Source organism: Dreissena polymorpha, chromosome 5 (genome assembly GCF_020536995.1).
Source record: "Dreissena polymorpha isolate Duluth1 chromosome 5, UMN_Dpol_1.0, whole genome shotgun sequence".
Classification (NCBI taxonomy): domain Eukaryota; kingdom Metazoa; phylum Mollusca; class Bivalvia; order Myida; family Dreissenidae; genus Dreissena; species Dreissena polymorpha.
Window position 1 is genome coordinate 92,877,552 of NC_068359.1, and position 12,345 is coordinate 92,889,896.

General features: G+C 31.2%; 1 long non-coding RNA gene across 1 annotated transcript in view; it reads right to left on the reverse strand.

Annotated features, from left to right (window-relative positions):
* Window positions 1-236: 236 nt before the first annotated feature.
* LOC127832607 (uncharacterized) overlaps window positions 237-12,345 on the reverse strand; it is a 56,668-nt gene continuing 44,559 nt past the window's right edge. Inside the window, exon 3 of the long non-coding RNA XR_008026983.1 lies at window positions 237-4,440. This is a non-coding gene — a long non-coding RNA (uncharacterized LOC127832607). The remainder of the gene's footprint in view (window positions 4,441-12,345) is intronic.

The window sequence follows — 12,345 nt, forward strand, 5'->3', positions numbered from 1 at the left end:
CATTGTTTTGATCGAGAAACTCGTGTTTCCCTAGGGAATCAGATTAGATTCGTATTTGAGCGAGGCACCTTCCCATTTATCGCCATGTATTTTGTTTTGCGAAATATGACAACGGAGGACTGGTCATCATGGACTTTCTCATTTGCATTATCTTTCTAGCTTAGTGTTTCAAAGCAGATTTCTTAAAACACTCACAGCATATGATTTCCCCAACTTATACATACATGAAACTTAAAAAGATATCGAACACTTTATTTTACAACAATATTTATATGTTGTACACTTTAATGTTGACATAACTTTTCGTTTACCTACTTGTATTGCTTCTATGAAATGCAACCGACTGATATCAAATAACAACAAACCAACCAACAACACACCCAACAACAAACAGTTTTTACCGTCAGGTTATTTACACTACCCAAACAAAAACAACAACATCAAAGCACAGTATTCATTAACAATAATAATCAAATTTATTGGATAACACTTAAACTATACATATACATTTTCTATCATGAACCATTTAGTTAATACAAAATATTAATAATATAATATAAAGTATATTTAAATTGCCACACTAGGATGTGCAATTCAGCAAAACTATGAAAAATACAACCCAGCTAAAATTGTCCTTTCTCAATTTTGTGGTTGCAAATACAAATTAAATATTTGCTGTGTGGGTTTGTAATAATAACAAAATTGACACTTCCAAAAATATCCGCAATCCGATATTGGATCAAAACTAACGATGGTGGTTTCTACTTGACGGCAAATAACAATATTTCTTACGGACCGGCATTAAGGATCTTACATTTTTTGCGCATAACCTTTTGCAAGCAAACCGCTATTCGCGAGCGGATTATTTGTTTTCGCACTTATTATTTATAACAAATCTGTCGCAATAGTTCTGAATAGAGCCGAATAAAAGTGCACAGAATGAAATAAAAAAATCGGAAATTATACACGTATTGCTTGCTTCTTGGAAACTGTCGCTTTCATCAACTTCTATTGGATAGGATTGGTTTTCTTCTGAGAAAAAAGTCCCGGACAAGAATAGTAAGTAAGATTAGCATAAACATTAATTATTGTACAGCCTGCCCACGTTCCATATAACGCTAGTCTTTATTACTGTTCGCATGTTTTCAGACCATGGTATATATTACCTTTTATCGAAACATACCCAAATCAGCAATTCCATCCAGTTAAAGGCACATATTTACAAGCTATGATTGTTACATTAAGTAATTAACGCTATTTTGCATTTGTTTAAAGACTTCAAATAGGAAATTCGTGTTTTGTTCAAAACAACAGCTGGCCTTAATTGGTAAATCATGAGATTTATAACGGACACGAAGAAACGATCATTAGCGGTAAAGGAAAGATAAACAACACACTTAAATGCACGATTTTGAATGCAAATAATAAAGTCCATAACACTTTACTTCCAAAAAGAAAATGTCAAAGCGTCAATTGAAACTCGATCAATAGAAATTGTAAGGCTTCACCGTTTCAGTATAACCTTAGGCCAAATAAGATATAAAATATTGAATATTACCAAATATATTCATTGAATAAATGATTTTCCTGGTGTTGTTGTTAACCATGGTAAAACAATATTAATATGTAAGGTACACAAAACTATTAAAGTAGCATGAGCTGCATATGCCGTTCAATTCAATTTTAAGTATTAACCAACATGTTAAATTGCACACTTGGCGCCTATTATCAATATTTAATTTTCAAAATGATATTTTGTGCAATGTTTTTATCATGTTAGTTATTGTATTTAACTATTCTGTCTTCACAAATTTGCTGTTGTATTAATGTTTTCTTTTTTTAAATGCGTACACCAACACTATTGTCTTGTGTTATTATTAAATTATTTATATAGCTCGCATTGGTTTAGTTGATATTCATATTTTATTTCTCTGATTTTTATATCTCATATTACGTAGGAGGCTTGGATAAGGTTTAATCAGCCACTGTGATGCATGATCAGACATGCGGTCAGATATAAAGACTTTAAATTAACTAATCGCACAAGCTTAGGCTACACGTAACATACCGTTTAAAAATAGCCACACATGTGTTACATGCACTTTAGAGAAGGCATTACGTTGAAATTGAGTGAACTCAAATGTTTTTATCAATATAAATTGGATAAGTGCAATGAATAATATTAGGGCTAAGTTAACAATTTGCGATATTTTCCATAGCTGAGACGAATCTTTTATGTTAAATATGGTTAGTCTGTTTTATTTCAAATATACATTCTGATGAAGTTCGCTCAATCTTTAGTTAAAATATGCTACTTAGTATTAACATACTGGGGCGACCATCCTAAACCTTGCTGGTCCACATGGGTCGAACAGGAAGGGGGTTGGTCTTTATATATTGGGGCAAGGTGTGAGAGATAAGGCAGGCCTTACTAACCACGAGAAGAGCACAATACGTTTAAGAGATGCGCTATTGCATCTAAAATTCGAGTTTATGTATTGTGGAATATTAATACATTCGCTAAATGGGGAGGTAATTTGACCCTGAGCTAGGGTCGAGGAAACCCTAATAGAACCCCGAGCCCTTACAACTGAGGTACCAGGATGGATCAGCAAACTCTAAAATTAATGGTGAAACGAAAATCAACAAAACATGACACTGAGTAGAAGACAACGAGATTATCGAACGCTTTGTCAAGTCCCACTAGGCAGGTGCATTACCGGGCTCCTCGCGTCAATTTAGTCTTCCCATCTGGTGGCCCTTTGTTCTCGCCATATGTAGCCATGGGACGGTTTAGGAAAGCAAGGTTCGATACTTATAGATCAAGATGTAAAGTATACGGATATGCTTGAGTGAAAAGACATCAACACTAAACAAGAGAGATACCACAAAGTCATGGAAACTGAAGATGACAAAGGCCATAGGGATCAGAAGATCACGCTTAAACTTATATTGAAAGGAAGGGCGAAACGAGAGTAATACATAAGTACAAAGGGTACAAGTCAAAGCCTTTTGTCAGAAGGAAAGGAAAAGGATCGGCGAAAAAAAAACAACGTGCATGAAGCCAAGACACAAATAATCAAACTAGAAAAAAAAATGAAAATGTGTATAAAATAACGGAAATAAAAAGTAAAAATCAGGCCCAGATAACAATGAAATGATCCAGTACATAAAACAACTCACTAGAAGCTGTAATACATCTTCAATGTCAGCTGGTTCAGAGCCATGTATCCCGGTGCTGAAATGAATCCGGAAAGGTACCTTCAGAAAAAAAGGAAGGACGAATATTAATTGTTGAGCTGGTCTGTAGCTCATTATCCTTGTAAGCTGCAAAACCAAGGGGCGCATCGTCAAACTGCGCATAGAGTCGTAAAAGGAGACAGAGAGCATGATAGTTTCACTTCAAGTTGATATCACAAGGTTTAAGAGTACGGAAGACAAGGCAGCCTTACCGAGGCTTCAGAATACGCATTCCATTGGAGCCCCTATCATGACTTATATTTTACTGCCAATAGCTTATTTTTTAAATGTTGTTTAATTATTTTGAAGTTTTTGTAAATTGAGAATAACTATGTTTATTTAAGAGGGTTTGGACGAGCTTACATTATTGAGTGATCATAAGAGTTGTTTGATATTTTTAAAACATAGTACTCGTTGACAACTCGTTCAGTAGACAACTCGTCACGTATAATCATGTTTACAGTATATACATGTTTATTTGGCTTGTAAAAAGGTCACTTTTGTTCAATTATTTACTTGATTTGAATGTTAATATATTTAACAATTTAACTATTATGACGGTATATTATTAAGAAAAGAAATCACGAAATATTGTATTATACTTATAAAAAGAAGTACATTAAATATGACAGTGGAATTACCACATGGTCTTGCAAAATATATCATTTTGTTCTACCCCTTGATTAATGTGTATTTGAATGGACTGCTTTAAAACATTTTAAAATGGTGGATGCAATAACTATTTGAAGGTATTAAAATGTTTGTCCTAAAATACACCTACATTAGTGAACCAATACATATTTCTACTGGGTGTTACATAAACTTAAAGTAGCCTATGCAAAACTGATGCAATGGAAGTTAAATGGTACATGCGTACTTTAATCGAACGCAAGATAAACATCATCACGTCTTTGATGGCGAAATTAATCGTACTGCAAAGTGTTAAAACCATTGGAAGCACAAGACACATAAACATAACAAACAATATTTTTAGGTTGCATACTGTCTGGCACTGGCAAAAATGGTGATCAATTCGCAACTATAATGGTGAAATCGCCTTTAGCCTTTTTCGGTGTTTATTTTCGTATGACTCACATCCCGTAAAGTCACGTGTTGTTCAGTCTGCTCCGCCTTCTGCGTTGAACTTCAAAGTCAAAATGCTGACGTCATCAAAATGTCGACAACCATTGTCGTCTGGAACTGAAAGCAGGTAAAAGAGAAAAGGAGGGAAGGTTATAAATTCTGATTGTTTTTACAAGTAAGTAATTTTACTATTTGATATATGTATGATATATTTTATATATTTATGCTTGTACCTGTTGTTTTATTATTAAGCTTTTTTATTGACTTTACTGATTTCGAGACTCAAGTTTTACGGTTTAAATATACTCATGCTTATTTTAAAAATGTGAACATGTTACTTCCTCTCATTTACAGCTTATGAGATTGCTATATCAAATTTCATGTGATAAATAAGTTGCATTTTTATTTTGCTATTAAGAGTAAACAGATATGTAAATCAATGTTAACAAATACATATAATCGTTGTTGTTCTGTCATATGTTATAATAACAACAGCAACAACAACAATAATAATAATAATAATAATAAAAGTAGTTGTGGTAGTAGTAGTAGTTGCAGTAGTAGAAGTGGTAGTAGTAGTAGTAGTAGTGGTAGTAGTAGTAGTAGTAGTAGTAGTAGTAGTAGTAGTAGTAGTAGTAGTAGTAGTAGTAGTAGTAGTAGTAGTAGTAGTAGTATGATTAGTTTTATTATTAAAATGATAATAATTATGATGATAATAATAATAATTATTATTATATTAATAATGATAATAATAATAATTATTATTATAATAATAATAACAATCCTAATAATAATAATAATAAATAATAAATAATAATTAATATTAATATTTTTAATATTATTATCAATATTCTTATTCCTCCTATTATTCTTAATCTTATTCTTTCTCTTATTCTTCTTCTTATTCTTCTTCTTATTCTTGTTTGCATTATTATTATTATTATTATTATTATTATTATTATTATTATTCTTATTATTATTATTATTATTATTATTATTATCATCATTTTAATACAGATTAATACATTTCTTTTTTAAATCCTGTAATTTCATATGCAAATTATAAAAAGTAAGACACATGCATCTTCTTTTAATAGTGTCAATATTCAGTCAAATGCGTTTATTGTTCGATATTAATTCCAAAATTTAGGTAACCATATTACAAAAAAATGTTTCAAACGTTTTTTTCCGCAATGCAGTCATTTAATATCAAAACAAATAAAGAAAAGGTATATTATACATTTCAAGTAATGCTAGCTTGCATGTCTGTAGTACACAACATTATTTGTTTAATGGTTGACAATTTGTTTAATCATTTGATCACAATATATCTTAATATGCCATTTCATTCATATCTATCGTATCTTGTTATTATAAGTTCAAGAAATTTATTTTATTACATGCCATACCCTGTCTCCCATGTTATATTATCATTACGAATATTTTTATCTTACACATGTGTAATATACTTTTATTATACAATTCATGCGTACTTGCTAAAAAAACATTGTCGTAAACCTAATTATTGTTGTTTAATCATGCAATACACTCTTAAGTAAAAAATCACTAAACGTTTTTTTGTTAACCGTTCTTCAAAATAAACGTATTAAATTATGTAGTATTTTATAAAATTTTGCAATTTACACTATTTACTTTTAATTTCGTGTTAGGAAATTGACGATTAAGGAATCTTCATTTTAAATTAGTCTTTACATACAATTCCGGGGGTCTATGCTTTCTTATATTACGGCGTAAGAATTGACCCTTAAAGGGGCCTTTTCACAAATTTTGGCATATTTTGAAGTTTGTAATTAAATGCTTTATATTGATAAATGTAAACATTGGATCTAAGAAGCTCCAGTATAAAAATCAAGAATAAAATTTTAAAAAAGAAAAAAAGTTAACCTCAGCATGGCTCGAACCAATGACCCCTGGATTCCTGAAGTAAAAGCCAATTAGATCGCTCGGCCATCCTGCCAAGTATGTATGACAAATGTATTGTATACTTTATATAAGCAATCTTCGTAGTTTCACAACATAAAACGACAACAACAGAACTGTCCAAATTATTCAATCGTTTCGCGTTGCAACGCTTTATAATTTTCAGGTTTTTAAATCGTCAAAAGATGCATATAATGGATATACTAGAGCATGGTTAATGTTCAGTTTTATTCCGAGTTGCGGATTCCGAGTATTGACGATACAAGGACATACTTTAACAAGTAAATCAGGCAGTTTGCAAAGTGCTTTACTAGGTTCCAAATTTTCAACCATTTGTGAATTTCTTAATATTTCAAATGTTGAAACTCTTTGTATTTTTTTGCTTGCTTGAAGAAAAGGTTTCGTATATTTTGTTACTTACCAAATAATTCATCGGTATTTGCACGCGCATTCGTTAGTTTCGAAGAGTATTAATTTTGTGGTATTCGCGGTGTACCGCATGTATGCCGCACAATGTTCCGGGAGACCATGTATCCAATAATATTTATCGTCTGATTCCCTATTAACACTCAATCCAGATTATCTTTTATTAATGTTTTTAACAGAACATAAGTATAGCAATAATGTGGTTAGTATTTTCATGTTAAAAGATGTTTTATACGGCATTTATCTGTGGTAGTCACAACATGTGATTGTAAATAATCGTGCAACAATTAAACACATACATGTCTTCATTTTTTAAGAATATTCAAGCGTCAATCGATTAGTGTATTCCCAATTAAGCCACACACCATTGCTTCTGTTCAAACAATTACAAATATTGATCAATACTAAGATTGCCATATTTTGAAGCAAAACTATTGCTCGCGAGATTGTATTTTCACAAAATATCCGTCAGAGTTATTTATTTTATAGGTACCTATTATTGAGGTGGTTCATATTACAAAATGCAAACGCAAGAGGGCATGTATTAGAGACATTCTTGACGTTTTAATAAAGTTACGGTTCTTCATTACAAGTGATAATTCTTAAAAAGCAAATAAAAGGTAACACAGGTTTTAATCAGAAGAAAAGTATCAGTGTCTTTTCAGAATGGTCACTCATGTCACAGATATTATTCAAATCATATGATTTTAAATTGTACTTTATTTTTTTGTTTTTAAAAAGAAAGGTTTGTTCAGAAACACTGCTTTGTTTACAATACATTCACGTGCTGGTTTCTTTTCGTGGTATAAATAAGTGTGTGTATTTTTCCATTTGATAATAAGTATTTTATTTTTCGAGCAAGAAGTATGCTTTCCCCAAAACAAATGTAAGGACATATAGGGTTTTCCATCGTATTTATTTGTTATTTTAAATTTTCGTTTTGTAGTTTTAAATAAGAGACACAATTCCAAATTTTAAAATTACAATTTAGTAAAATATTGCAGATTTTGAGTAGTGGCCATAATTTTAAGCTGGTCTTTTGAGAGTTATATTATCACCAATCGGAAAGTTAAGCGTGCGTTAATAACATACATTGTAATACCAAAAAGAAATAAAAATCAATAAATTATTGCAAAGACGCATATGAATTTTGAATCATTGCAACCGTTACGTTTAACTCACACATGAAATATATTGAACGAGTATTGTACTCATTATATATTATATGTTTCATATATTATTTATATATAATTGGTAATTGTTTTTAAAATTGAACATATATTCAAACCCGATACTGTACTAAATGACGCGGATTTGTCTTTTGAAATATTTGTAGCTAAACAGACAACTTGAACACTCACATAATTTTGTATGCTGAACTAACACACAGAACAAAATCTTTGCTCTAAAGTTAGATAAGTAGCGAACAATTGTGCATCATAAACTTAATTTTATTATGCCCATGTCTTTCTTAAATATTTCACTAGACAGTGTAATATTATATGAACCAAAAAATATAATACTTGCCGAGCTTTGAATATTAATATTGTTTCATTTACAGAAGCTTAGAAAACCTGAAATAAAAAGCATAAGCGACCCGTTATCATATCATGTTCTGTAAACCAAAGAAAATTGCAGGCACATATAATGAAACGTCTAATGACTTCTTGAAAAGAAACGAAAGTACGTCATTATAATGCGCGCGACATCTTTGTGCCAACATTTTGGAAATAGACCTTAGTTTATACCATGCAGTTGTATCGTGATAATTACAGCCTGAAGTTCTGATTAACAGAGTAAAAGAAGTCAAAATTCAACATGTGACATTTTTATATTCATTCGCACTTCGTCAACGTAGTAAATCTAAATCACATACTATGTTTATTAATTATAACAACATAAAACCACCAACTGCGCCTTGTCTGGAATACATTGCGTCAGTGTGTCATCTCATCTCAGCATGAACAGTTCTGACGACAACAACTATGATTGCAAAATAAGTTCTTAATATAGTTGTTAAAACAAATTGTCAATTGTCAGAACCTATACATCTTTTATTATTTCGTACATGCAAGCAATTCAATGTTATTCATAAACTCAAGAACTATTTAGACAATAACACAGGGCAGAGCTGGACCAGACGTCTATAATTGACTTGTTGCCGACATAACGGCCCGAGGGCCATTATGCGGCAAGGGCCAAGCATAGACGCCCGGCTAAGATCCGCTGTATGTAATCAATTTTGTACCTTCATTAAAATGTATTTCTAAACCAGTTTTCCGTACATTTATTTTCATTTAAAAGCGCAATTTATAAGGTATTTCGTGCGACACACTTTCTATGACGAAACATAGTTTAAGCTAGACTCTCTCGATCCAAGGGACAACAGTTCTGACTTCATTTATTAGAATCATTATTCACATTTAAACCTAAAAAACAGCATCGAACGAATCAAAAACGTATTTCTAATTTTGTGTTTGTCATGTTGATAAGAATCGAAAATCAAAGATTAAGCAAAAGTTTGTTTATGTGTGTATTTATGCTTAATTTAACATCAAGAAACATATCGATTGGTTCGATTTCAACGTTAGATAAGTTCAAAATTACGTGTTATGGCGTCCATAAAGATTGTTAATCTTGTACTTTTGACAGAATTATAAAAATGTTATTCTGATAGAATTTTGCTTATGCATAATAGCAAAATGAACATATTTAGCTACTTTAATAGCAACTAAACATATTGTAAAGCTATCAACCTTACCAGTGGCTGTTGACATAAACAACACTTATTAAATATATTAAATCCTTTTAAAACCATTTAGCAATTGTCTGAAGGATATGGAAGCATATATGGTTTACCCTGATGCTGTGATGATGTCAACATTCTATGATGGCATGATATGAAAAAGGTATCATGGCGTAACAAATAGATTATCGTGTCGAATAAAACTATGATGGCAAGTCATTTTCACAAGAGCATGACGCCAAAAATTATATTAATTTGTCGACTTAGATCATGAAGACCAAATATTTTTTCGGTAAAAGCCGGAAACATTTACGTCGAGACTTTAACTTAATGTCGTTATGGCCAGTACCATTAAGAGGGAAAAACCTACAACACTATGACGACATACCATGTTATTTCACAGTATGACGATATAAACTAATCCGGCAAGACCATATTATTGGGGTGTACCCTATTCTATGACGGCATGATATGAAAAAGGTGTCATGGCGTAAAAATAACTAATCGTGTCGACTAAAACTATGATGGCAAGTCATTTTCACAAGAGCATGACGCCAAAAATTATGTTATTTTGTCGACTTAGATCATGTCGACCCAATATTTTTTTCGGGAAAAGCCGGAAACATTTACGTCGAGACTTTAACTTAATGTCGTTATGGCGAGTAAAATTAAGTGGAAAAAAAGCTACAAAACTGTGTCGACATACCATGTTATTTCACAGTAAGTCGATATAAATTAATTCGGCATGACCATAGTATTGGGGTGTACCATATTCTATGACGGCATGATATGAAAAGGGTGTCGTGGCGTAAAAATAACTAATCATGTCGACTAAAACTATGATGGCAAGTCATTTTCACAAGAGCATGACGCCAAAAATTATGTTGTTTTGTCGACTTAGATCATGTCGAAAAAATATTTTTTCGGGAAAGCCGGAAACATTTACGTCGAGACTTTAACTTAATGTCATTATGGCGAGTAAAATTAAGTGGAAAAAAAGCTACAAAACTATGTCGACATGACATGTTATTTCACAGTAAGTCGATATAAATTAATCCGACATGACCATAATATTGGGGTGTAACATATACGCTTCCGTAGAAGGAGGCTTATAGAGTCTATTGATTACAGTTACTTCACAAAAGAATGTAGTGTAGCTAGTTAAGCTTAACTTTTTTTTAAAGATTCACAATTTTATATGAATTTGAAATTACATGCACGCATCTTTGAAGTCATTATTTAATCATTATTTAATATTGTGGCTTTATGTAATTTTACTTAATTTAAAGTTATTATTGCGAATCAGATGTAGCAAAATCATCCCACTTTTTTAAAGTGAATTAAGCAAAAGTGATAAAGACGAAACCTGGAAAACCAAAGAAAAAAGTTTGTGGTCAAAAATAAAAAAATAGACAAAAATAGAGTACATAAACACAAATCGTCACCACTGATTATCCTTTCTCACATTTTGAAACTATTTACTAGTGAAGAACTACGCAAAATATATTAAGATAATCAATGATGAAAAAAATACGACACATCTTTTTTTGCCTTGGTAAGTCCTTTGTTCAAAAAAGATTCGAAGCAAATTGTATATTGTTTTCATATGTTTGAAAGTATTTGTAAAAAAAAGTTAATACAAAGTAGATGAAGACAGTGCCTCAATATACCAGATGCAAGTGCGTGTTTTGTACCTTCGAATATCAATGTAACAATTAAAACAAAAAATGCAAGTATTTGTTGGCTATATTATTCAGTGTTTAAAATTAAGCAATTGAATAAATGCGCGTTCATTGTGATTACTTGATAATGTATGATTTACTTCAGTTAAAAGTTATTAGAATTATTAAGAGCTTTTATTAAAATGTGTATCTTTTTTCCTCGGATTATTCATTTGTTTTCATATTGTTAAAGTCAACTCAATATAAAAGTGATAGAGGATAGAGGCTGCGCCACTCGTGAAAATATAATTTCTATGATCACTCGTGAAATAACAAACGATCTTACACTGACATTAACAAATTTTCTGTTTCTTTTATGCCCCTTTTTCAAGAAAATAATTAACAGCTGTTTCCCTTTCGCTGAAAAGTTACCCTTTCTAGGAGTTTCTCCCGTGGCGTGCCTCAAAACATTTCAAAACACAAAATGACGTCATTATTATGACGAAATGACGTCATTATACCAGCGGAATTTCCAGTTAAAACTCTGTTTCAATGTAAATAAACGGTGAATTTAAGCATAAAATAAAAAGAAAATGTGTTGGATTCGGTGGAATGTTGATTTTAATTCACTCGTGATCATAGAAAATATATATAAAATTATTTATGATAATCTGAAAATAGAAAAGGAGTTCCGAACATGTGTTATTTTCATCGGTGAAAATAACAATTTGTTATTTTCTTTGCTGTTATTTCACTGCAGAAATGTCATATTTTATCATTAGGTATAAAAGAAATGAGGTTATTTAGCCAAATATGTGTTATGTGTCAACCGTATGAAGGACGTTTGATTTTAAGTAAAACAGTGTTTCCCTTGTAAATTATTTTTAGAAATGAATATAAATTAAAAAATTAAATTTAACACAAACACTATGTATTTATATTACTAAAAATGACATATTACATGAACGTACACAATTTTGATACGCAGTGAAATTCTGACTCAACAACACAGTCAACTAAGTTGAATCATCATGTTTCAATCTCGAGAGGACGGGAAAATAGACGCAGCCTAGTGAAAGTGGAAGCGACTCTATTCTTGTCATGATCAACATCATTTATATATGTTTCTGTTTCTTAATTGAAATCGGTTTTACATATAAATAATTTTCTTAATTACTTTTAGCATTCATAGTGACGAACAGTGTTTGGACATAGTAGTCACGCTGCCGCTGGGTTCTATAGAGACTC